Genomic DNA, 27639 nt, shown 5'->3' on the forward strand with positions numbered 1-27639 from the left:
TGGTGGTTAACATGAAACGTAAGTACTGTTCTATGGTTTGGTTTGTGCGTTCAGTTAAACCATCAGTTTGGGGGTGATAGCTGGACGACAAACGAATTTCCATTTGAAGAAGAGAACTTAAATTCTCCCAAACATGAAATATGAATTGAGATCCCCTGTCAGAAATTACTACAGATGGAATTCCATGTAAACGAATGACATGTGTAATCAATGTTTTGGCTAATTCCATAGTTGTAGGAAGTCTTTTCAGAGGAATGAAATGTGCCATACGTGAAAATTGATCTACTACAGTTAGAATAGTAGTAAAGCCTCCTTGTGTCAAAGGAAGTTCCACAATGAAGTCTAAAGAAATGGAATGCCATGGTTGAGGAGGTATAGGTAGAGGTGTTAGTAAACCACTAGGGGACTGATGAGAGGGCTTATTTTGGATACAAACACTACATGTGGTTACATAAAGTTGTACATCCTTGAACATAGTTGGCCACCAAAATAGTCTTTTGATTAGTTCGTATGTTTTGGCAATTCCTGGATGAGCTGAGAGAGGTGAGTCATGAAAAATGTGGATAATTGATTCCTGAAGGACTTTAGTAGGAACCAGTATTAGATCATGTACATAAAGAAACTTATCTTTTTCTTGAAGATATGGATACTCATTTCTCCATTCTTCTAGACTCTTTGTTTTGAACTCCTTCTGTATTTCATCCGAAACACTCTTGATTGATAAGCAAGCTTGAAAACAAGTAGTGGGTAGAACAGGAAGAACAACAGTTTCTTGATTCACACTATTTTCTCCCAAACGAGACAAAGCGTCAGCTTTTCTTTCCCAGGGCGATATGTTATCACAAAATTGTAATCATTGAAGAACAGAGACCATCTTAACTGTCTAGCTGATAAAGCTTTCACTTTTTGCAAGGCTTGCAGGTTCCTATGGTCAGTATAGATAGTGATAGGGTGACGAGCCCCTAACAAGTAGTGTCGCCACTCCTCGAAAACTGCTTTTATAGCTAATAATTCCTTATCAGCTATTGCGTAATTTATTTCAGCAGGGGACAATTTCCTAGAATAATAGGCAATGGGATGCATTTGACCAGTTTCTAAGTTTCGTTGAGACAGGATCCCGCCTAAAGCGAACTGAGAAGCATCTGCCTCGACAATGTAAATGTAAATGTAAATGTAAATGTAAGGTGTTTTATAGCGCGCTCAATTACTACCGGAGTATCCTGGCGCGAATGACCGCTGGGGAACCCGTCCTGGCTTTCCCTGTGAGATGGTCCCATGCTGGGTATCTCCAAGGTGAAGCCAGGCATCCCCGGCGTCTGTGGGGGGCCGTTGTAGAGATGAGGCAAGCTTAATGCCCAGAGTTACCGAGTGTGATCACTGCCCAAAGTGGGCACCGAGGCGAGAATTATCAGTCCGCTGACCCTGGTCCTCGACCCTGCCGCGTCGGGAATCGAACCCTGGTCCCGGGCCGTTCTCAGCCTCCGGGTCTGCCGCCTCTAACCAGTGAGCCACACCTCTCCACAATGAATGGAATATTAGAATCGGGGTGACTCAAAATGGGATCTGACGTAAACTTTTCCTTTAAGTCGTGAAAAGCCTTATCAGCTGATTCAGTCCAGTCAAATTTTGCTCCTTTTCGCAGAAATTTGGTAATGGGAGTTATAGTTTGTGAGAAATTTTGAATGAATCGACGATAGAAATTTGCGAACCCTAGAAAACTTTGTATTTGTTTCACAGATGAGGGTTGAGGCCAAGAAGTTACAGCTTCAACTTTCTTAGGGTCCATTTCAATACCAGAGGGACTAATAATGTATCCCAAAAAATCTACCTTGGACACATGAAATAGACTTTTTTCCAATTTCACATATAATGAGTTGGAAAGCAGTTTTTGAAGAATGGCGCGCACTTGTTGTACATGTTCGTCTTCCGATTGAGAGTAAATTAAAATATCGTCAATATAGACCACACAACAAATGTCAATAAACTCATGCAATACTTCATTTATAAAAAATTGAAAAGCTGCAGGAACGTTACAGAGTCCGAAAGGCATGACTTGGTATTCATAAAGGCCAAATTTGGTACGAAAAGCTGTTTTCCATTCATCACCTTTCCGGACTCTAACAAGATGGTAAGCTCTGCGCAAATCCAATTTTGTATAAATGGTTGCATTCTTTACCTGATCTAAAAGAGTTGGAATGAGAGGCAAAGGGTATCTGTTCTTTATTGTGACATTGTTTAGGGCTCTATAATCTATGCACGCTCTTAATTCCCCCCCACGTTTTGGAATGAAAAAAAGTGAAGATGATACAGGAGACTTAGAGTGCCTGATGAAACTGTTAGCAAGGTACTCATCCAGATATCCCCGTAAGTGTTCATTTTCCTTCTCTGTCAGAGCATAGATTCTGCTACATGGCAATGTAGCCCCTGGCACAAGGTCAATCCTGCAATCAAAATCCCTATGGGGGGGAAGGGTATTAGCCTTTTTTTTATCAAATACATCTTGTAAGTCTGAGTATACCGTAGGCACTCCTTCTAGGAGTAGAATACTTGAAGATTCTATGGGTAATTCAAAACCTTGAATTGTGTCTCCAGTCCTGATTAACAGAAAACATTGACTCAAACAATGTTGAGATCTAAAAGTCACTGTTCTTGCCTGCCAATCAATAATCGGGTTATGTAAAACAAGCCAGGGAAGTCCCAAGATCAGTTTAAATTGTGGGGCATCGATAACATCAAAAACTATTCTTTCTCTGTGAATAGGGGAACTGTCCATAATTAAGATCTCAGTTTGTCTTTTAATAAGTCCTGAAGTCAATTCTTTGCCGTCAACTGCTCTGACTGTTTCTGGGTGAGTTTTAAGAAGGGAGCTAAATCCAAGGTGTTTTAAAAACTGAGTGTCAATGAAATTCCCAGTAGCTCCTGAATCTATGATTACTTCTACCTTCCCAGAACTCCCAGAATTGGCCAGACTTTTCAATTCGACAATTACACAAAAGTGTCGACACCCCTTGGGTGGGACTGTTGAGGCCACACTGGAATACACACTCGATAAACTGACCTCCCCTTTTACCGAGTGCTCTAGTTTTCCGTTTCCTCTGATGTTAGAGCTAAACTTACGGACTTAGGTTTTCCCTTATTTGGTTTCGAAGGACACTCTTTTACGAAATGTCCTGTTTTGCCACAATAAAGACACTGATTTAACTTTCGTCTCTTTTCTTTCTCTTCCTTAGTTAAAGGCCCACGAATGGAGCCTATTTGCATGGGTTCTACAGAGTCCGATTTTTGGGTACTTTCTCGAGGAGTAAAAACTCTATCTCTCTAACACAGTACTTTATGATCCAATTTACCTCTTTCTCCTTTCCTTTCTGAAATTCTATGATTCAATTTTACAACTAGATCTATGAACTCACTAATCTCCTCGGGAGGTTCTAAGATTTGAGTTACCATGTCCTTGAGCTCGTCCTTCAGGCCTCTATAGAATAAAGATACCCTTTTTGATCTGGCCAATCAGCTTCTAGAACCAAACGGTTAAATACTGATATATAATGTAGTAAATCAGATGAACCCTGTTTTAGATTCAGGAGCTCACTATCCGCGGATTGAACAAAGACATGTTTTGCAAAAATCTTTTTTAATGACCTTTCAAAGGCTCTAAAATTATACAAAACCGGATCGTTTCTTTCTACCAGAGGGACAGACCATAAAGCAGCATCTCCTCCTAAGTAAGACAACATAAAAGCCACCTTGGAGGAATCGTCTGGAAAAGCTGTGACTTTGGCCAAAAAATGTAAATGACACTTATTAAGAAAGATGGAGAATTTATTAGGGTCTCCATAAAACCTCTCAGGTTGAGCTAAAGGCGTAGGAACTGGTGTGACTACCTGGATTTGTGTTTGAGCTTCAGAAGATGAAGAAGCTCCCCCCGAAAAGGTGGCTGGCTTTAAAATTGGCTTTTGTTGATTAACTGTGTTTTGGAGAGAAGCCATGTCCCTACGTAACTCTACATTTTCCTGTTTTAACTCAGATAGCAAAGCAGCTATATCTTGAAGAGTAACTTGGTCCATTGCGTCCAGGCGAATTAATCTACTTGGGCTTTGTCTTCTGTCAAGGTCAAATAACGTCGTCCCTTACCTTGTCTTGATATGAGACGCGTTGTGAATTCGCAGGGACGCAAGGGACCAACCTACCTAAAAGTATCAAACACTACAAGATATGAGCTAGACAAAGGGGAGGAGGGCCGGTACTTGACGTAGTTGTTCTTGCTGTCGACCTGCGAAACAACATGAACAACTAAATTACTCTCCTTGTTCTAATCTTTTTATAAGCACTTTATCAATGACCTCTAACTTTCTCGCTAGAGGTTCTACCTCTCGCCTACCTGCGAACAGCTGTTGTCAGTCTTCCGTCCAGTATGTCTTTCTTGTCTTGTTGGTCAGTTTTGTCTGGAGGGATTCTGTTGTCTTGTCTTGTTGTGAATTCAAACCATATTTTTCTGTAATAAACAAATAAAAGTATTAAAACATTTGTTCTCTTTCTTTTATTTAGAAAACCCCCTTTTTATCTTAAGAACTAAGGCCTATCTCTTTTGACTTACTTAGATTGCGTTCTTTGTCTTTATATTCTTTGGTTTCATCCAGATCTAAAATATTAGGTTTTTATCGCAAGAAGAAACAAGCGCAAAACACAAGAAACTCATAGATACAACATTTGGAAATACCGCCTTTCCAAATCACCTTCTGACCTTTGATTCCATTTAAGCAAACCCTAAATAACTAAATACCTACATTAAGTTTCTATATTTGTTATTCTCTGAAGTTCTGTAGATCGTCTCTTGAAAGAGGAGTTCCAAAAATTGTTCCGGTATCCTTTCTTGCGAAGGGCGCCTTAACTTAGAAAATGATAAAACTTATCTTTTGTCTTTGCAGGTTCTCTCGGTGAAAGAAGATGCCAGGCTTTAGCTCCGGTGAAGACGGAAGGCCTCAAGGTCGTAAATCAGGTAATCAGCCGATTTCCTTGCACCAGGAGTCCACACGTCCTTTCTCTCGCGCTGGCAGAAGGCAAAGCGCCTTCCAGAAGGCTGGGTGCGGTTTAAATACTCGACCGCACCCAGCCGCACCTTACGTATGCGTGCGCTCGGCCAGATTCAGGCAGGGCGCACGCGAAGGAACACATACAGATGTTAACATCCTGGAACAAGCCTGCATGTTATTCTCAAAGGGAAAAAGGCACAATGGCATGAGACAATTGCATTTAATGATAAACAGAGGCTTCACAAAAACGGCAATCAGAGGCTTCATGTTTCATAATGCTACCATTACCATTTACATAAGTACCAAACACATGTCCCCACATTACTTCACATAAGGAGTGCTGGTGCACGGGAAAGGGGTGGGTTTTTATAAGGCAAGTGATGCCAATAAATAAGTGAAGCCTAACATACATAAAGGCTTCACACGGAATCATGACATTGGGGCTTTGTAAGCGGAATTGTGGACTAGTTGATACCTTTTTACATATCATTTGGGAGTGTGAGTTTGTCAGTGCATATTGGCGTAGTATTCATAACACGATTGGGGCGGGGCTCGGAGTCTTCCTTACCCCGGAGGCGAGGAGATGCCTACTTAACATATGGGAGCCCACCGACTAAAATAGCTCTCAGACGCAATGGGTGACTCTAGGCTATTTGATTGCCAAACGTAATATAGCTCAGTTGTGGGGAGCTGAACAGACCCCCGTTCTTGAGGGGTGGGAAGAAAATTTAGATTGGTGTATGTTCAGGGAAAAAACTACCTATATTGCTAGGGGGCGCCGTCTAAGTGGTCACAGATTTGGGGACCTTGGAATAGTTACAGGGGTGAAATTTGTACGCCGCCCTTTGATGTTGAAACTGACGATTCCCCTTCTTTGTGAAGTTCTGACATCTTTCTTGCATTGTATTTATCGTGCCATTCTGAGTTGCCAGCTCTGCTGCTGTGATTTACCCACTGTAATGTTTATTATATGCTGATGTTTGTTTCAATAAAAAGAAATATAAAAAAAACAAAGCAAAACCAAAGGGGATGAGGGACGGAGTGTTGAACATTGCAAGCACTTACCCCCAGTCAACTGATCTGGGTTTAATCCATCATCATTCTTTAGCTCACTCCGTCACCCCAGTTCAGACATGGGCATATGCAAATCAGTCTGATCCTGTGCCTTATGGGAACAGTCCAGCCCGAACTGCCGAGCCATGTCTTCCCTGGACCGGAAACAAGCATCCTGGGACCAGTTTCTGGCTAATCAGCCGTCATCAGCCAGGCTAGCTTGAATCCAATATGCCCAAACGTGGGTTCCTTGCTCACTTTGCCATTGGATTCAGACTAGCCTGGCTGAAGATGGCTGATTAACCAGAAACCGGTCCCAGGATGCTTTTTTCGGGTCCAGGGAAGACATGGCTTGGACTGTTCCCATGAGGCACAGGGTCAGACTGATTTGCATATGGCCATGTCTGAACTGGGGTGGCAGAGTGAGCTTAAGAATGATGATGGATTAAACCCAGCTCAGTTGACTGGGGGTGAGTGCTTGCATTGCTCAACACTCCGTCCATCATCCCCTTTGGTTTTGCTTTGTTCGCCCCAAGTTGGCAGTGTATGCCCAGATGTGGGTCCCTTGCTCACTTTGCCACTGGATTCAAGCTAGCCTGGCTGATGACAGCTGATTAGCCAGAAATCAGTCCCAGGATGCTTGTTTCCAGTCCAGGGAAGACATGGCTTGGCAGTTCAGGCTGGACTGTTCCCATGAGGCACAGGGTCAGACTGATTTGCATATGGCCATGTCTGAACTGGGGTGGCAGAGTGAGCTAAAGAATGATGATGGATTAAACCCAGATCAGTTGACTGGGGGTGAGTGCTTGCATTGTTGAACGCCCAGTCCATCACCCCCTTTGGTTTTGTCTTATTCCGTTAATTCAGCAGACCATTATGTAGTGTTCCTTGAATTCTTTTGTTAGCTTTCTGACTTGTACACCTTGACTCCACTCATATTCTCTTCCATTCCATTTAGTGCTTCATATTGGTGAATTTCACTTTCATCTGGTTTCCCCGTTTAGAGGGGTTTCTGTTCACTCTTTGTATAGCAATGCTTCAGGGTCTCCTGTTATGTGTTCCAGGACTCCTAGTCCTTCCTTAGAGATTTGTCTGTCTCCATCCTGTTTGTTCACTGTTTTCTCCAGTTATCTTCTGCTGGTTAGATCCTTGTTCGCATCCGCCTTGGTTTCAGACGTGAAGTCTCTTCAGCGCTCAGAAATCATTTTGGAGATTTTTTGGCCTGAGGCTTTTTTCTCCTTCCTGGGAGGTACTTTCTGCTGAGGCGTTTCCTGTGTCTGCCGCATTGTGGTTACTGGAACAGGTGGCCCATATCTTTGTCAGTCAAAAACTGTGCCTGGGCCTGCGGTCTAATCTGCAGGCAAAGACTCTCCGCCAGGCATCAGCTCCATGACAAGTTCTGCTGGCTATGACATGAGAATCAAGATCATTGTAACGTAATGTTCCTACACTGTCTATTCCAGGTGAATTTCATATTTTTCCTTGGGAGGATGAACAGCAAAGTCTTTGGGGAAATTGTTTAGATATTTCCTGAGTGTTCCTGCAGACTCGGTGGCTTCCAAATGCTCCATTTTTCCTGCTTTCACATTTCTCTCTGGAAGTCAATCCTTCACCATACCATGAAATGCACTGGGTGAAATTGGGTTCAAACATGGAGTGCAAACAGAGTAGGTATTTATGCTCTACCATTTACAAAGTTCACGAGTCATTCATGCCTGCCATCTTGAAACTTGACTAGCTAGCACGGCACCCAAAAGATTCACTTTGGGATATGCAGATACCAAATTTAGCAAAGCACGTCATTACAGACCCATATTGAACATAGCCAAATGTATACACCTGTGATTTTAGATTCCTCCATCATTTCAAACCCTCTATAAACTTCAACAACCACTATAAAACTGCCTACTGTTACTTCATTACTCTGCCCCATGCAAAAGAACACTCTCCAGCACCAACATGCCCCATGCCCAGAGAACTGGTGAAGAGGGGTGGGTGATAAATTCCGTTCTGCCAGTGGAGTTTTTGCCACTCTGTGTTAAGCATGTGGCATGTAACGCACAGTGGGGTTGTTTCTTGTGCGTGGCTCGCCAACAGTAAGTTGGAGAATGCAAACTAGGTTTTACATACTGTTAGAACTGGTATTTCTGGTTGGTTAAGGCTTGCGCCAAAGCCAGGCAGAAACCACCACTCTAGTCAGGGCAAGGGAGTCACACGCCAAGATAACCCCTGCTCACCCCATTGGCAGCTTGACACGAGCAGTCAGGCTTATCCCGGAGGCAATGTGTAAAGCAGTTGCGCACGCACACAGCAATACCAACATCCCAGGCACACCACAAAATGAACTCAACACAAGGTTATATAAAAATAACTTTGGTATTCTTAAAACACATCAGATAGTAATCACACAATATATATTGTGCCAACTGGCACGGGCAATATTCACGAGGGATTATTTACACAGGACAAGGCCACATGGGCCACTGTCAGGATCAACACTTAGCAGAAATTGGTACAAGAAAATAGATCATAAACCTACAACAAGTAACTACTGGTAATCACTGTACTCCATCTCAACCTGAAACATAAACTACATTATGTACGGTTACCTCAGGCGTGAATTACATTCAGCGCCTACCACACCAGCATAAACACATTATTCAGTCTCTCACTAGTCTAAACACATTAGACCCTGCCTCCTAAGATTAACTCACATTTAAGGGCGTAACGCACAGAGTGAAGTATCATCTCACTAGCATAAACCATAATATGCTACACAACCTCATAATCATAAACCACAGTTTTAGAGGTATAAAACACAGGATGCTCAATACATACTACACACAGTACCTTCCCTAACACCCAAAACATTGGCACATAAATCACATTTAGCCCCTAACTCATCTCAAGATCCAGGTTGCGCCACTGCGCCAAAACCTAAACGTGGCAGCTGCCCACTACTTGCTGGGCAGCTGAGGACTAGAACAGGGCCTAAACGCTGCAGCTGGCACTAAGTGCTGCGCAGCTGTGGAAGGCCAAAGTAGGGGCGAAAAGGAGTGTCAGTCAGTCCTTAGTCCATGTCCCTAGAAAGAAAACCTAAACGGTGCCGCTGCCCACTACTTGCTGGGCAGCTGTGAAGCAAACTGCGACAGGGGCCCTCACCGGCCCTTAGGACAGAACTGTGCCACTCTTAGCCAACAGTACCTTTAGTTGCGACAAAGTTCCAAAAAGCAGAAGCTGGTGCTGTGGAAAACAAGCAATGCGTTGCTCCTGAGACCTTGGGGAGGCGACGCGACAACCCTGCTCCAGCAGTGGGCGTGTTGCGACGTGTCCGGTCTGTATGGGGAGGAAGGCAACTTGCATGGATTCCGGTGTCTAGGTTCTGTAGGAAGTTTGTTCCCGCAAAGGCACGATGCAATGATCTCGTAGAGCTGCGGCGATCTCCGGGGCGACGATGCGCGATCCAGCGGCAATCTCTCTCTCGCAGCTTTCGATGCGATGGCTCTGCGACGATGTTCGCAGCAACGTGATGCGGCCCACAAGTGAGCGAGGCAATAACTTTTCTGTAGCACAGTCTCTACAATCTTGGTTTCCAGCTTCTCAACATGGTTACAACTTCCAGAAGCACCACACAGGGGCCACGCACTCCAGGAAGGAAGGAATTCTCTCAGTAGAGCTCAGGGAAGCTGAGGGTAAAGTCCTTTTGTTCCTGGGACTTTAAAATAGGGAGCCAGCTCTTCTCAGGCCCTTGGAGATTCCTTAAAGCCAGGGGACGCAGCACAAAAAGGCCCCAGCGATGACCACTACAACAAGAAGGGTCCCAGCAACACAGGACAAGGCTTCTGGGGCAAGGAAAAATCTCCCAGCCATCCTCAGGCCAGGCAGAAGGGGCTCCAGAAAGAAGTCCTCCAGCAATATAGGGGCTGGGCAGGGCCCAGGGTGGCAAGCCTTCCCCTGGGCCCCAGCAGCAGCACGCCCTTGGTGGATTCAAGTCCGGAAAACAAGAACATTTAACATGAGGTCACAGCCTTTTTTTATACACAAGAATCCTTTGTCTCCAAAGGTACAGACAAGGGGCAAACCAGATGCAACTGGTTCCTGAGCATTTTGTTTTGTTCAGCCCCTCTGCCTATTCACAGGGTGGGTCAGGGACATCAGACAAACCACAGGGGGCGGAGCCAGCATTGTGGAGGGAAAGCCCAGCCCTATTCAGGTCCCAGGTGTAGCCCCTCCCTGCCATCAACATGCAGATCTCCCCATTCACCACCAGGGCAGACCCATCCTGACTCCAGGAGCCAGGCATATTAGTCAGCTCCAGCCAATCACAAGCCAGCACATTCACTGCACAGGCACACCAACTTCTAGCAGTGGCACTTCCACACTAGACACATTAAAGCCGCACACATCATCGCGCAGCATTCAATCTCACGGGTTCGCACATACCAAACTCGACCCTGCACTCCCCACACATCAGGAACTACCATGGTCACACATATTCCCCATGCATTCCTATGGGAGGGAAGGTCAATCTCACACACGCACTCAGAGAGCGCGGGCACTTTACACTGGACCACAGTGAAAAAGAGATACCTAAAATCACCAACACCAGGTTACAGAAACAGGCTAGGCAAAAGAAAAAAGTTTCGGGGTGAACCTGCCAAAAGGGCCAGGTCCAACACAACCCCCTTCCAGCCAAAACGCAGGGTAGACCAATCACTCCCTTGATGGGCTTCCCTGCTTTGGGCGATAGAACTAGAACGCGGGCCAGCATGGCAGGGACATCCTCTGGTTCTACGCCACTCTGAACCCACATGGTTATCTCCAAACAAGAACTCTCTGGCACAAATAGGATACCTCACTGGTACTCTCTAGTGGTCCACAGGCAGGACCAGGCTATAGGCCATCCATATGTCACAGGTCCTGACCACTTCACAGAGTGGGGGGCAGTAACCCCTGGCACAAAATAACCATTCTCCACTCTCCCTCTCAGTGTAGCCACAACTACCATGATTCTTCAACCTAGGGTCCACACCCTCAGGCTGTCCAGAGGTCACGGGCAAGAATGCCCCACCCTACCTCTACTTCTGGGGTTCCGCACCCTCCCAGGGAAGCACCCACCAGAACACAACTCTCCCACCTGATCAGGACCTCTCTCCATTAACTGGTCTGCTGCCTGGGATCTACATTCACCGGATGCACAGTGGTCAGAGGTGAGGACTCCCTCCCTCTGCACCCCCTTCCAGAGTTCTGCACCCTCCCACTGTAGAGCAGGTGCCCCCTCCTTTAACATGGGCCACACCCACTCTCAGGTCAGTACTACCATAGTCAGCCAGGGACCCTAAGGATCCCGGCGAGGCCTGCACCACCCCCTCTGGGACACACAGGGGTACCCCTAGAAGGCAACCCGGCCGGGACACTGGTTACAGATGCCCTGTCTCCCAGGTCAGGCTACAATCTGAACCTGGTCTTCCCCTCCTCGGGGAAGGCCCAGCTAACCAGGACTTCACAGGGAGCACGCATGACCCCCCTTGAGGGTGACACATCACAATTGTGTTGGCGAAAGTCTGCCTGACTCAGAACAGAAGTGGCATCACCATGGTCACTCACGGATGGCTCAGCCCTTCTGGCTGGCCCCTGACCCACTGGCTTTTCCACTGGGGCATTTGTCCCCCCTCTCTGAACTCAACCAGGCCTTATGCACCCTCCACTTAGGAGTGGTACTGCCCAATACTAGGACCGCCGGAGTTCTGGTTACAGAAGCTCCCCATCCTCTAGACACAGGAAGATCTTCCTCAAATGACCTGCTAGCACAGCCTAGGGCCCGACCTGGCGCTCCCTTAGGGAACCCTCCAGGCCCTGAGACAGGGTTTCAGCGCTCATGGAGACACGCAGTCCCTCCCACTCCTTCTCCTTTTGAGATAGGACGTGGGCCCCTAAAGCCCTTCCTATTCTACTGGGACCTAGCCGGGCAACACATGAACCTCTTCCTCCCATCAGGACTAGAAGATGCACATGTCAATCCTGTTGTAATCACTGTAGCACACCGCCAAAGGCCCACCTTCTCATCCAGTGCCTCTGCTGGACCTTGAGCACGCCAGAGGTACACCTCCTGTGCAAGCCTATTGTCAAGCAACTTGCTCATATGTACTCCTCTAGGGCTTCTGCAGGACCTACCACAGCCCATTGGAGGTTCACCTCCAGTGCAAGCTCCTTTTCAGAAAACAAACTCACACCAACTCCTACAGTGTAACACACCACTCATCCACACACTCCCCCCTCCAGGCTGTTAAGACAGTTTTTACCGCCCCTGATTTCTCAACCTGACCACCACGTGACACAGGTACCATTACTCCGGGAACGGGACGGGGAACACATGCACTCGACGTATAATTCTTTTTAGCTGCCACAATAGGATCCCACCCTTACTGGTGAATCGAGACACACATACTACACTCAGGGATAACCACCCTCCTGAGCTAGCCATTTCTCCTCCACGCCCCCGCTCTCTCCTCTATCCACACCTCTGGGGACAGGAACGGGGATTGAACACTGGACCCAGGAAGGCACTCCCTATCTACTGGCATCCCGCCCTGTCATTTTCTCTCTTCTGCCACTAAACTTAAAGCGCCGGAACACCATTTGAAAATGACACTTGAGGAAAAACAAAATCGCAAACAATAATCCCCTATATGAGACTATATAAAATGCATAGTTTTGTCATGTAGCCAGCCGTCGCTGTGGTAATGCGCAAACACAAGTCCTAATCCTCACCGCTGATCACCAATGTTAGAACTGGGATTTCTGGTTGGCTAAGGCTTGCGTCAAAGCCAGGCAGAAACCACCCCTCTAGTCTGGGCAAGGGAGTCACATGCCAAGATAACCCCTGCTCACCCCCTTGGTAGCTTGGCACGAGCAGTCAGGCTTATCCCGGAGGCAATGTGTAAAGCATTTGCGCACGCACACAGCAACAACATCCCAGGCACACCACAAAAGGGACTCCACACAAGGTTATATAAAAAAAACTTTTGTATTCTTAAAACACATCAGATAGTGATCACACAATATACATTGTGCCAACTGACACGGGCAATATTCACAAAGGGTTTATTTACACAGGACAGGGCCACATGAGCCACTGTCAGGATCAACACTTAGCAGACATTGATACAAGAAAATAGATCATATACCTACAACCAGTAACTACTGATAATCACTGTACTCCATCTCAACCTGAAACATAAACTACGTTATGTACGGTTACCTCAGGCGCAAATTACATTCAGCGCCAACCTCACCAGCATAAACACATTATGGAGTCTCTCACTAGTCTTAACACATTAGACCCTGCCTCCTGGGATTAACTCACATTATTAAAAAAGCCTAATCTTGACCGTCTCATCAGGGCTAACTACAGGCCCATCTCTTTGCTGCCGATCTTTGCTAAGATTTTAGAAAAACATGTAAATGCTAGTCTGGCAACCTATACGGAAACTTACCATCTTCTCTACCCGTCTCAATCGGGGTTCAGAAGGGGTCACAGAATGGAGTCCGTCCTATTATTAGTCACGGAGCACTTAAAACGTCGGCTGGACGAGGGAAATACAGTAGCTTTGATATTGCTAGTTCTGAGCGCAGAGTTTGTTACAGTGTGCAATGCCATCTGCTTTATAGACTGACATTGATTGTTCTGTTTTTGATTGGCTAGTCTCTTTCTTAAAAACAAGAACCTTTCAAGTTTTTTCTGCAGACTCTCTCTCACAGACACAGATCCTCACTTTAGGAGTTCCCCAGGGTTTGGCATTGAGTCCCTTGTTATTTAACCTTTATGACTGTCCATTGGCAGATGTAGTAGAGAGGTGTGGTCTCCGCCTTCACTCGTACGCCAATGACACCCAAATTGTCTTTTTATTGACTTCCCATCAGGGTCATTATCCTGGGTCAATCAACCATGGCCTCAAACAGATTGCTGCACGGATGGACGGCAATCTGCTCAAATTAAACAGGGGTAAAACTGAGGTATTGATCATAGGAAAAAATCCATAATTATGGGGTCTGGCTAGATGAAGCTCTGTATATACGTCCCCAAGAAGCCATAGTGACATCAACCTTTTTCGCAGTCATGAAGTGGGTAAAAACAATTGGTTGGATTATTCCTCATCCTGCGATGAGGGCTCTCATCCTTTCTAGGCTGGGTTATGGTAATGTTTTGTACCTGGGAGCAGATAAGGCAGGTATCCGTAGACTCCAAGTGGTACAGAACGCTGCGGCTAGGCTTCTCACTGGCTCTTCCAGAAGGATCGCGGCCGCCCCTATTTTGAGGGATTTACATTGTTTTCCGATTGAAAAAAGAATACATTTTAAAAACCTTTGCTATATGTTAAAATCCAAGGCTGAACTTGTTCCTAAATATATCCACGAGTTGGTTTCTTACATACTCCCTCTTGTAATTTGAGATCTGCTGACTAGGAACATTATTGTGTACCAAGAATACATCGGGTACGTTTAGGTTGGCGCTTCTTCTCATATTTGGGTCCAAAACTGAACTGTACTTCCTTACTGCAGTTCCCCACATTTTTAAAAACATGACTCTTTTAATGGTAGTTTCTTCAGTAATGCCACTGAAGTAATTAGCGCCGGGAAACCTAAGGGTAGCTGTGCACTTTACAAATGGCAAACATAAATAAATAATTAAATTCACATTAAGGATACTTCCAATTTAGCAGTTGATATATTACTGTATCAGTCATCTCAGACATCAATTTTTAAAACCATGACAACAATAATGTAACATTCAATGGCCTTCACCACCCCACACAGCTTCAAATTATCGATGAGATTACATTCCACACACAGCTCTATTACATTGCACATTGTATCAAGAAGGACAGCAATTAGAACATCCTGTTAAAATCAGATTGGGGCACTCCCCTTGAACCTACTCTGTTTCCCTGATCTGCCCGTCCTTCCAACTCATGTTGTAAGCTTCACCCCGTGGAAAAAACATCCTGCATCATTACTCCCCAGGAGAGCAACATATTTGGTAATTGGCCCATACCCTCAAATCTCCCACCCACTTCTCCCTAGTTTGAGCTTTAGTGTTCATCCTGTGAATCGGTATGCCTCTATTTGCTACCATTAATCAACAGCATGGTAAATCGCCTGCTGAGCTTCCGTTTCGGGTCTCCCGGCAATACTCCTAAGAGACATCGACTAATTCTCAATGGGATATCCCATCCAGTAGCACATTTAAGCTGCTCTACAATCTCTCCCCAATATGTCGCCACTACCGGGCAGTACTAAACCATATGCAAAAATTCGGCCTATGAGGCTGCACAATTGGGGCATCGAGAGTCCTGACATATTTATCCAGCCTTTCCTGCAGCTCTCCCACTCTTTGCCGCAGAGTATTCCATTTCTTCAGACCTGTTTGATATGTGGGGAGTGTTGTTTCGAATGTCAACATTTTGTCTGTCTAATGAAGTCCTCCTCCGATTTACGCTGTATGCCAATCACTGCTGACATGCATACTCCCCTAAGGACTTCCTTCACAGCATCCCACTCTCTAGCTCTACTATTCGTTGAATCTAAATATATTTGTGCCAGCTCCCGGTACACAGTTTCTCAGAATATCGGGTCAGTAAGTGTATCCATATTTATTCTCCATAGTGGTATTCTAGGTATTGGTCTAGGTAGTGTGTACGTGATCAATAATGGGGAGTGATCCGACAAATAACGGGCCAGATATTGGGCGTCCATAACTCTATGGGTGCTGTCACTTGTAAAAGGAAATAGTCTAGATGGCTGTATGTGTCTGTTGACTGGAATGGCATGAATATGTACACTTTTTTGTATTTTGCTGCCTCTAAATATCTATCAATCCAAGGCTACTCTGCACCTGTTGCAATGCCGCCACTGACTTAAGTTTAATGTCCATTCGGGTGAGTATCTATCTATCTTCCCATTTAAAAAACAACTGTAGTCTACCACCAATAGCCTCCACTTCAGGAGTGAGACTCGTATTCCCAAGCATTATACCCAAAACGTCTCCATCATCCGTTTTTGAGGCATACACATACAATACTGTATATGTCAAGTGTACCCTCCCATATTGGACTTCAGTATCTAAATATGTCCTTTTAGACTTGAACGGGACTCTGGGTGCCACCCATATTAGTGCACCTCTGTCAAAGCCAGAGTAGGAAGTAGCGAAAATGTGTCCTCTCCATCTTCTCTTAACACACTTAATACAATCCCCCATAGATGAGTTTCCTAGAGGTAAGCATATGATACTCCATATCTCCACAGGTATGAATGAATCTGGTTGCGTTTAACATAATTATTTAGTCCACAGACATTACATGTCACAAATTTATATCCAGTCCCGTCACGCCAGATATGTTAAATTGTCAGGGAAACGATCAACAACAGGTCGTAGAACGGAAAGTCTACTGTAGAATTGTATAGGCAGCAACATTGCGGAAGCCATCCTCTCCCCCAGAACAATCAACGATGTAAAAATAACTGAACATTCTGAATAAAACAAGTCTGTAATTTTTTACCCACATCCCCCATAGGCAGTACCTGTCCATCACTCCCAGCTCAACAGTAAGCATGGGCGTAAAATTCGTTCCGTTCACGGAATTTGCGGATTTTCTGCAATTTCACGGTCCGCGAATCTCGCGAAATTGCAGAAAAATCCGCAAAATCGCGTGCGGGACGGATTTTCAAAAACTGAAGTACATGAAGCACTAACAGGGTTACAGCAGGTGCCCAAGTTGAAGCTAATTTCTTTGTAACCATTTACAAAATGGTTACAAAGAAATTAACCTCAACTTGTGCACCTGCTGTAACCCTGTAAGTGCTTCCTGAGCGGAGCCTCCAGAGTTGTTGCCTACTTGCAACTATTCTCTGACCCTGCTCTGACCCTCGAAGCAGGGTCAGAAAATAGTTACAAGTATGGCACAATGCTCCAGGGTGTCACAAAAATTAAACCACAACAGGAAGCACTTACAGATAAGGAAGCAGGTGCCAGACTTGAAGCTCAAATTCAGTAACACATTAACCAGCCCCTGTTTGAGGCCGGGCAAGTGTGCTTTCTCCCCATAATCTACAGTGGTGAATCAGAGGGTGCTGTGATGAACCAGAAGGTGCAGTTGTGAACTAGAGGGTGCTGTGATGAACCAGAGGGTGGCAGTGGTGAACCAGAGGGTGGCAGTGGTGAACCAGATGGTGCTGTGATGAACCAGAGGCTCGCAGTGATGAACCAGAGGGTGACAGTGATGGACAAGAGGGTGGCAGTGGTGAACCAGAGGGCGGCAGTGGTGAACCAGAGGGCGGCAGTGGTGAACCAGAGGGCGGCAGTGGTGAACCAGAGGGCGGCAGTGGTGAACCAGAGGGCGGCAGTGATGAACCAGAGGGCGGCAGTGATGAACCAGAGGGCGGCAGTGATGAACCAGAGGGCGGCAGTGGTGAACCAGAGGGTGGCAGTGGTGAACCAGAGGGTGCTGTGATGAACCAGAGGGTGACAGTGGTGAACCAGAGGGTGACGGTGGTGAACCAGAGGGTGGCGGTGGTGAACCAGAGGGTGGCGGTGGTGAACCAGAGGGTGGCAGTGGTGAACCAGAGGGTGGCAGTGGTGAACCAGAGGGTGGCAGTGGTGAACCAGAGGGTGGCAGTGGTGAACCAGAGGGTGGCAGTGGTGAACCAGAGGGTGGCAGTGATGAACCTGAGGGTGACAGTGGTGAACCAGAGGGTGACAGTGGTGAACCAGAGGGTGACAGTGGTGAACCAGAGGGTGACAGTGGTGAACCAGAGGGTGACAGTGGTGAACCAGAGGGTGACAGTGGTGAACCAGAGGGTGACATTGGTGAACCAGAGGGTGCTGTGATGAACCAGATGGTGGCAGGTGTGAACCAGAGGGTGGCAGTGGTGAACCAGAGGGTGGCAGTGGTGAACCAGAGGGTGCTGGGATGAATCAGAGGGTGGCAGTGGTGAACCAGAGGGTGGCAGTGGTGAACCAGAGGGTGGCAGTGATGAACCAGAGGGTGGCCGTGATGAACTGAAGGGTGGCAGGGGTGAACCAGAGGTTGCTGTGATGAACCAGAGGGTGGCAGTGATGAACCAGAGTGTGGCAGTGGTGAACCAGAGGGTGGCAGTGGTGAACCAGAGGGTGGCAGTGGTGAACCAGAGGGTGGCAGTGGTGAACCAGAGGGTGGCAGTGGTGAACCAGAGGGTGGCAGTGATGAACCAGAGGGTGACATTGATGAACCAGAGGGTGACATTGATGAACCAGAGGGTGACATTGATGATCCAGAGGGTGGCAGTGGTGAACCAGAGGGTGGCAGTGGTGAACCAGAGGGTGGCAGTGGTGAACCAGAGGGTGGCAGTGGTGAACCAGAGGGTGGCAGTGGTGAACCAGAGGGTGGCAGTGGTGAACCAGAGGGTGGCAGTGATGAACCAGAGGGTGGCAGTGGTGAACTAGAGGGTGGCAGTGATGAACCAGAGGGTGACAGTGATGAACCAGAGGGTGGCAGTGGTGAACCAGAGGGTGCTAGTGATGAACCAGAGGGTGGCAGTGATGAACCAGAGGGTGACAGTGATGAACCAGAGGGTGCAGTGATGAACCAGAGGGTGGCAGTGATGAACCAGAGGGTGGCAGTGATGAACCAGAGGGTGGCAGTGATGAACCAGAGGGTGGCAGTGATGAACCAGAGGGTGACAGTGGTGAACCAGAGGGTGACAGTGGTGAACCAGAGGGTGACATTGATGAACCAGATGGTGGCAGGTGTGAACCAGAGGGTGGCAGTGGTGAACCAGAGGGTGCTGAGATGAATCAGAGGGTGGCAGTGGTGAACCAGAGGGTGGCAGTGGTGAACCAGAGGGTGGCAGTGGTGAACCAGAGGGTGGCAGTGGTGAACCAGAGGGTGGCAGTGATGAACCAGAGGGTGGCAGTGATGAACCAGAGGGTGGCCGTGATGAACTGAAGGGTGGCAGGGGTGAACCAGAGGTTGCTGTGATGAACCAGAGGGTGGCAGTGATGAACCAGAGTGTGGCAGTGGTGAACCAGAGGGTGGCAGTGGTGAACCAGAGGGTGGCAGTGGTGAACCAGAGGGTGGCAGTGGTGAACCAGAGGGTGACATTGATGAACCAGAGGGTGACATTGATGATCCAGAGGGTGGCAGTGGTGAACCAGAGGGTGGCAGTGGTGAACCAGAGGGTGGCAGTGGTGAACCAGAGGGTGGCAGTGGTGAACCAGAGGGTGGCAGTGGTGAACCAGAGGGTGGCAGTGATGAACCAGAGGGTGGCAGTGGTGAACTAGAGGGTGGCAGTGATGAACCAGAGGGTGACAGTGATGAACCAGAGGGTGGCAGAGATGAACCAGAGGGTGGCAGAGATGAACCAGAGGGTGCTGTGATGAACCAGAGGGTGGCAGTGATGAACCAGAGGGTGGCAGTGATGAACCAGAGGGTGACAGTGATGAACCAGAGGGTGGCAGTGATGAACCAGAGGGTGGCAGTGATGAACCAGAGGGTGGCAGTGATGAACCAGAGGGTGGCAGTGATGAACCAGAGGGTGGCAGTGATGAACCAGAGGGTGACAGTGATGAACCAGAGGGTGACAGTGATGAACCAGAGGGTGACAGTGGGGAACCAGAAGGTGACAGTGGTGAACCAGAGGGTGGCAGTGGTGAACCAGAGGGCGGCAGTGGTGAACTAGAGGGGGGCAGTGATGTACCAGAGGGTGGCAGTGATGAACCAGAGGGTGGCACTGCTAAACTGCCCGGGAGCCCTGTGGGTGTGAACCCTGCGCTGCTGAGCTGCCCAGGGGTTGTGAACCCACGCGCTACTGAACTGCCCCGGGGCTAGGCGTGGGCGGAAAATCCGTTCCGCTCGCGGATTTTGCGGATTTTCGGGAAATTCGCAAATCTCGCGGATTGCGGATTTCCCGAAAATCCGCAAAATCCGCGAGCAGCGGATTTTGCTCGCACTGCTCGCACTGTTCGCGTGAGTTCGCGCCCCGCGAATAAGTGCAAAATTGCAGAAATACGATCTTGGCAAAACTGAAAGTAACTACTTACCAGGTTCAAAAGTTCAGGCACATCATTAGTAGCCATTTCCTGTAGTGCTTCCTGAGGGGCCCCTCCAGAGTTCAGTTGCCAGTTGAAACTATTATGTGACCCTGCTCTGAACCTCAGAATAGTTACACATATGCCACAAAGGTCCTGAATTACAGCTAAGGGAGACAAGCAGGAGCCAGGCTGGAAGTTAAAATCCATTAATCAGCCCCTAATTCATTATTGTCAGTTGGGGCAGGGCAGGTGTTGTAACTAATTTTGCAACAATGAAAGCACTTAGCAAGTGCAAAAGATCACTAATCAGGGCGCACTAAGGAAGCAGGTGCCAGCTAAAAAAATATTCTGTGACACATTAATCAGCCCCAAATTAATTCAGGTCACTTGAGGCAGGGAAGGTGTGCTTTGCTTTGCCGAAAATAATGTACACTGGACAACCAGAGGGTGTAGTGATGAAACAGAGGGTGGCATGGGTGGGCCAGAGGGTGGCATGAGTAGTCAGAGAGTGGCAGTGGTGACAGAGAGTGGCAGTGATGAAGAAGAGTGTCCCAAACAGGCTGGACACGTAGAAACAACAAGTTCGCAAAACTTGCGACCCGACAGGTAAGTTCGCAAATTGCGAAATTGTAAAAACCCTCGCGAACTGGCAGAAACACGGGCGAACACAAAAAAAAAAAAAATCCGCAAATTCGCGGGAATTCGCGGATTTTGCGGATTGCGAATCCGCAAATCCGCAAAATTTGCGGATTGCCAATCCGCAAAATCCGCTCATGCTTACCCGGGGCCCAGTGGGTGTGAGCCCCTGTGCTGCTGAACTGCCCCGGAGGCCGCTAAGTGTGAAAATCATTTGTGATCAATTGCCTGGGAGCCCTCTGGGTGTGAGCACACATTGTGCTAAGTGCCCCCCTGCCCCCAGTACATATATACCCGTACCGCACAGCACCATTATGCTCTTGCACCATGAAGTCTGGTGCCTGGATGCTCCTGGTCCGTGTAGGTGGTACCACCGTCTGGTGCAGTCAAAATGTAAAGTCATAACTTGCTACACAGCACCAATAAACACGTGTCCCCCCTGGCACCGGTATGCGCATTTACCAGGCGTGGAGCACCTGCATGCCACTGCACCCTACTGCCCAGCGCCAGCAAATGCCTGTACGGGGCAGTTTAGTATGAGATGGGACATTGTCCAGCAGCAGCAGCTGCATGCGCCTGAACCCACTGACCAGGATCAGAATGGCTTTGTACCAACACGCGCAGCAGAGCCATCTTGGACATCTGAAGGATTCTGGGGTCCTGTGCCAAACGTATTTTTGCATCCATGAGTTTCCCGAGCACCATCCCCGTATAGCTCCTGTGACCAGGAGGCTGCTTTTTCCTCATCTGCTGCTCTGCTCGGTCTCTGACCCTATATAAACAAGATGCATGTGAACTTGCATAGAAGCCCCGCCCGTTTGGCCCCGTCCACCATACACTAGCGGTATGAAATGTCTTCCCCCCGTCCCCACTATAATGGCCAGCTCACTCAAGGGACCTTGGCGCCTTTTGGCGCGCTGGCAAAGTTACAGGCACACGTGGTCACATATTTGTGCAAATGGCACAAAAATCCGCGAGTTCGCGGGAAAATTCGCGAACTCGCGGATTTTTTTTGCCATTTCGCACGAATATCCGGACCGCGAATTCGCAAATTTCGCCCATACTTACTCAAAAGTTAGCAGTAGGACAGGAAAACCCACCACAAAAACACCAACCCAATCCCTAATATCTCAACTAATAACTCAACACTTTTAACAACTGAGAAATCTGACCAGCCCACCAAACCCACAACCTTTGGCGAGTTCCATTGGGTGCCTAAGCAATGTGTTCAGGTGTGGCGACTGGGCAGTCCTGTTTTAGTTACAGTGACTCAACTTGCATGCCATTTTTTTAATCGTATATCAGCAAATACCAGTGTGACAGTGAGCTCTCTCAATAGAGAAGAATTTAGAGAGACGGATAGTGCCAAGGGCAGCAACAATCCATTCTTCCAAGAATAGTTCCACTGAGGATCACTCCGCCTTCTCCAGGACTCCAAAGAACCACAGATTATTTCATCTCGATCTCCCCTCAGCATCTTCCTCTCGTTCCTACATTCGGGACATTTTAGACTGGAGGGTCGCCACAGTATCCTGTAGTGTCTGTACGTTCTCATGAAGTGATACACCTCCCCATCTGTATTCGTAACTCTCTTGGCGACTTTGTGGAGACTGAGATGTAGATGATTAATGTTCATTGCCCTACTGCCCATCTAGGACTCCTGGGCCAAACATGAGCCTTATATGGCCTCAAGGATTTCCACCTTGAAACGTGCCTGTGCACTCTGCTCAGGACCCATTAGGTCTCCTCATCCCTGTTCTCTAGTTCCAGGGATAGTATATTGTACTATGTTAAGAGTCTGAGCCCCCTTCTGGGGTTTCTCTTTCAGCATGTTTGAGCCAAGATGAGCCCACAACAACACACTGACAGTCTGAGTTGTTTTGTGCATGAATGAATGAATGAAGCAACACTTCTTAAGTGCATAGCCACCCAGAGGCATGCCAGCGCTGAGGCGAATGACTGAGGCAGAAGAGAACACTTAGGGGACGAGCCACGTTTTTTAACTGTTAACGAAAGGCCAGATGGTTAGGTTCCTTTTGTAAGTACAGAGAGAGGGAGTTCCATAATCTGGTGGCATTATATGAGAAAAGCTGGCCGCCACTTCTGGCCTTCTTGAACCTGGGGACAAAAGCCAGGTGTAGCTCATTTGAGCGCAGCCGCCTGTTCACCCGGTAGGTCTGAACCATAGACTGATTGATTGGTGGACCATTCCCTACAAGCGTCTTGTGAGTAATGCACAGAGCCTCGAAGCTGTTTCTCTCCTGAACAGGGAGCCAGTGAATGGACTTCAGGGCGGGCTTCGCAGAATGTCGATTCGGAATCCCCATGAGCATCCTTGCTGCGCAGTTCTGCGCCATCTGGAGTTTCCCGAGTGACGAGCTTGGCGCACCTAGATATAAGGCATTGCCATAATGTAGCTGTGACAAGATAAGTGCCTGGATCAACAGCTTTTTGGCCTGGAAGGGAAGATGGGGAGCACTTTGCGAAGCATCCTGAGGATGCCATAACAGGAGGCTGCAACCTTCCTGGCCTGGACCTTAAAGCTGAGGTCCTGATCCAGCGAAATGCCCAAACTCTTTGTCTCGGTCTTAGGAGCAGGAGCAGGGCCCATACAAGCTGGCCACAATGTGTCTGCCTTAAAGCAAAAAGGATTGGCAAGAACCATAAGCTCTGTCTTGTCGCCATTCAATTTTAAATACGACTGATTCATCCACTCAGCGACTTCCTCAAGGCAGGGACAGAGGCCAGTAGAAGCCTTGTTAGAGTGATTCAATGTTATGACCAGTTGGGTGTCATCAGCGTATGTCACTATGTGAACCCCAAAAGGAAGCACAATATCCGCAAGCGGAGCCATATAAACTTTAAAAAGAGTGGGGCTCAGGGACGATCCCTGGGGGACTCCAGAATGTAGGGGCAAGCACTTTGAGATGACCTCACCCTCAAACACCTGGAAGGATCTTTTTTCCAGGTAGGATTGTAGCCATGTTAAGACTGTTCCGGTCACCCCCAAACCTCTAAGTGGGTGGTCCAGAATTTGGTGGTTGAGCGTGTTGAAGGCTGTGCTGAGGTCTAAAAGAATCACAGCTGAAGAGCCTCCTGCATCAATAATCTTTCTGGATTCTTCAACAACCACCAACAGAGCCGTTTCAGTGCCCTGGTGCGGTTGAAAACCAGTTTGAGAGGAATTGAGATGGTTATGGGATTCCAGGAATATGGAGAGTGTGAGGTTGACATGTTTCTCCGCTATTTTGCTGGTCCCTGGGAGGAGCAAAATGGGACGATAGTTGCCCAGAGAATCCGGGTCTAAGTTAGGTTTTTTCAAGAGAGGTTTCACCATTGCTCTTTTCCACAGGGGAGGAACAACACCCATGGACAGCGAGGCATTGATCAGATCCACGATGATTGGAGCAACTGAACTATCAGTTGTTTTCGTGAGCAGATGGGTTTGATTCAACGAACGGTCAAGGACCCGCCACCCAAAGCGACAAATGTTCTCCTCTCCATTCAATATTGCACTACAAGGACCATGCAGCTCATCCGATTATACCATCCAGTGTTGCACTCCAGGTGGACTACCAAGCAATTACGCAATCTGCAGAGAATGTCATAAGAAGCACATGCACAATCAGGTCCATGAGTTTAAACACAGTGCCTGAGGCTGGCCCCCACCAGCTGGTTCCCAGTGTATTCTTCCTTGGTCTCCTTTGGTCTTCACTGGGCCATGCACTGTTTCCACCCGAGAGGGGCTATCTCATAAGCTCATTCGCATGGCAGGTGCGGGCTACACTCCACTTCAGGACCTCATATGCAGGGTCTTTCAATCATGCCAGCTATCACCATCCTTGGGCCGGCCTCTCTCCTGGGCTCATAATTAACACTGTCAGCCTGTGAACACAAGGGGCACATCCGGCCTGCCATGAGGACACACCGCCATAGCAGGGCACTTCACTTTGTTGCTGCCATCTTGTGTCTGGCCCACACAGCTGTTTATCAATATTGCATGGCTCTAGTGTAGTGTAGTTCCTATATTCCTAATAGGCTCTGCGCATTGGAATAATATATCCTATAGATTAGACGTAGGACTGAGGTCGACTAGGTCTCTACCGAATATACTAGACTTAATTGTGTGTGCCAGCTAGCTCAGAGGTCACTAGAAACTTTCTCGAATTCACAAGAAGGGATTCGTCTCTGACAACCGCATAAACATGACAACTTTGTTTCCCCAAGATAAAACGTATCCTCAGAGTCGTGGAAACAATAGATAGATGTTTCTCTCAGTCAATCGTGCATGCTTCGTTTCACTAGAGGTGCAGAGAAAGTAGAAAGACGGGCGTTTTCAATAAAAGGTTTTATTTAACAGTCTTCTTTCTCAAGCATAAGAAATGAACTGCTACAATCGTAACACTGTTTAGAAAATATAATGCGTACAGTATAAATAGTAGAATAAAATAATACTGTAAGAGCATTGTATGGTTCCTAAACCATATATAAATACATACATAAATAACAGAGGCTAAAAGTACTCAACTGGTGCTCCTAAAATACGCCTACCCCGGTGTACCTAACCTAAGCTTAGTACCAGGGAAGAAGTAAGTGAGGTGTAGCATAAATGTAGTATTCTTTTGCCAAGAATCTGCTCAAGATTTCTCTAAGGGTCTAATCGCTCCGTACCTTAGTTTAGAATGGAAAAGGTCAGTCTCGGGACTCGATTTCCCAACAACCCGCAAGGGTAGCTTGGAAACACTGGAGCTGGATTTCTCGGCAGGAGAAAAGACAGCGTCTCTCTCAGGGCGTCTGCTGGAGGGTCGGCTTCCTTCGGCACTCGCTGTAGCAGGGCGCGTCGGGCAAGTAGATAGTCAAACTGCTCCAAACCACCGTGTGTTTGCTTGGGCAAGTGTGGGCATATTTATACCTTGAAGGTGCCGGGTTTGACGTATGGTTGGACATAATAACGTCATCAAAGAGTCTCAGTTCTTTGAAAACTCCATGAGTTCTTGGACAAATCCATATTCAAGCAAGGGGAAGGCCCTGACTGCTGAAGGCGGATTTTTCTAAGAAATCGTTGTGGATTTTCTGAACTAGTGGAAGTAGCCCTGCCGTATTTGGGCTGCATGAGCTATGCCTAACTATGGCTATGATTTCTATGCCTATATAAGGATATGGTGATTTATACCTATATAAGGGCATGAATCGGGAAACTTACAATAGGGTCCTAAAATGATACATAACACCAGGGCCTCAATCACTGTGTAGGAGGACAGCGGGTGGAACGCTGGTCCCAGGCTGCCCGCTCGTCGTTATGGTAGCCCCAGTTTCCCCGGCAAGCACTCCCACCGCAGATACAGCAGTGCCGAGCTTCAGGGTGGGCTCCGTCACAATTCAGGCCAGAAACACTTCCTCACTCGGGCCTCTCCAATGGCAATAGCTGGGGCCCAATAGTGTCTCTGGAGCCTGCGCCTCAGATCACTACCCCCACCTTGGGCAACCAGTCACATCCGGCAGATGCCAGTTCCCCTGCCTCACATCAGCTTCCGCCTCACTCCAAACTCTAAACTGGGGGGCCCATTTTTTAGTTTAGAGGCCACCTCAGTATATGAGGGCCACCAACAATTCGATCTGCCTCCATTTCTCTGCAGACCTGTTCCAGGGATTCCCTGACCCTCACTTCACTGGCCACCCAACCCCGTGCTCCTCCGACTAGCACAGGGGGAGCCCGTCCACCTCCACTACTCAGATCAGTGTCAGCATCACCGTGAATCAGGCAGCGTCATGCCAGGCATGTATTGCTCTGCTCTGATTTTCTTTCGGGTTTTTGTTGATTATTTACCATCAGGAACAATGCGCGGAGGGCCAGCAAGGGGTCGTCCAGTATTCATGCATCATTTCAGTGGCATTTGGAGTAATTTTATCTACAGATTACACCAGGATATTGCAGGATATTTGGATCGGGGTAGGAGCTTAGCACTAGCGTGTCTACTCTGCCATCCTGTCAGCCGTGCCTGGATTTACTCTCCAATTTTATAATAATTAAATGTACTTCATAACAAGTCATTAAAGCATTCAGTATTAATAAAAATTACTTTAAAACGCATAACAAATGCAATAGTACACATACAGCCTTTACAAACTTTCTAAGCAGCCCAGACAAACAATAACAAAGGAAAATAACGTAAGCATGAATAAAAAGCATGAATTTAGGATTTTAGATGAATCCAATATGCAATCCTGGGGGCAGATTTACAAACCCCTTGCGCCACTTTTGTGTCATTTTTCCCATGTTAAAAATGACGCAAGAGTGGCGCACAGGGCTTATAAATAAGCCCCCAGGAATTGAGGCACAATCTCCTCTTTAAAACCCAAAAAAGAAAAATTTCAAATAAATAAGAAATCATATCAAAAAATGTAGAGTAAAAATACATCAATGGCACAATCCAAAGAAAATCTTAACAATCTGAAAGATTATTCAAAAAACGGAAATACCATAGCACTGAATAATTTATTATTATAATTTTTTATTATCTTATTTTATTTTAGGAGTTTTATATAGCGCTGACCTGACCCAGGGTATCGGAGCGCTTTACAGCAGTGTTTCATAAGAGTTAGTTAGTAGAGCAGTATTAAACATAAAGTTCGGAAGTCCAAGAGTGCTGAGGATTCTTGAGGTAGTAGTAGAGTCCTGAGGTAGTCTTGTTGAATGCTTTATTGAGATAGTCCGAGAGTCCTGAGGCAACCTCAATTTTATGCACCCTTGACTAGAAGCGGGCTGAGGTGGATCAGTTGGTGCAAAGTCAAAGAGCAACGGAGATAGGGTTTGGCATGAGGGTGGCGGTTATCCATTCAGGTTGGAGCGGT

At 47.2% G+C, this 27639-nt stretch overlaps 1 long non-coding RNA gene across 1 annotated transcript in view; it reads left to right on the forward strand.

Annotated features, from left to right (window-relative positions):
- LOC147729826 (uncharacterized) overlaps positions 1-27639 on the forward strand; it is a 169297-nt gene that overhangs the window by 80142 nt on the left and 61516 nt on the right. The window contains exon 4 of the long non-coding RNA XR_015308557.1: positions 4926-4996. This is a non-coding gene — a long non-coding RNA (uncharacterized LOC147729826). The remainder of the gene's footprint in view (positions 1-4925; positions 4997-27639) is intronic.

The sequence above is a fragment of the Lissotriton vulgaris genome, chromosome 2_1 (assembly GCF_964263255.1).
Source record: "Lissotriton vulgaris chromosome 2_1, aLisVul1.2, whole genome shotgun sequence".
Lineage (NCBI taxonomy): Eukaryota > Metazoa > Chordata > Amphibia > Caudata > Salamandridae > Lissotriton > Lissotriton vulgaris.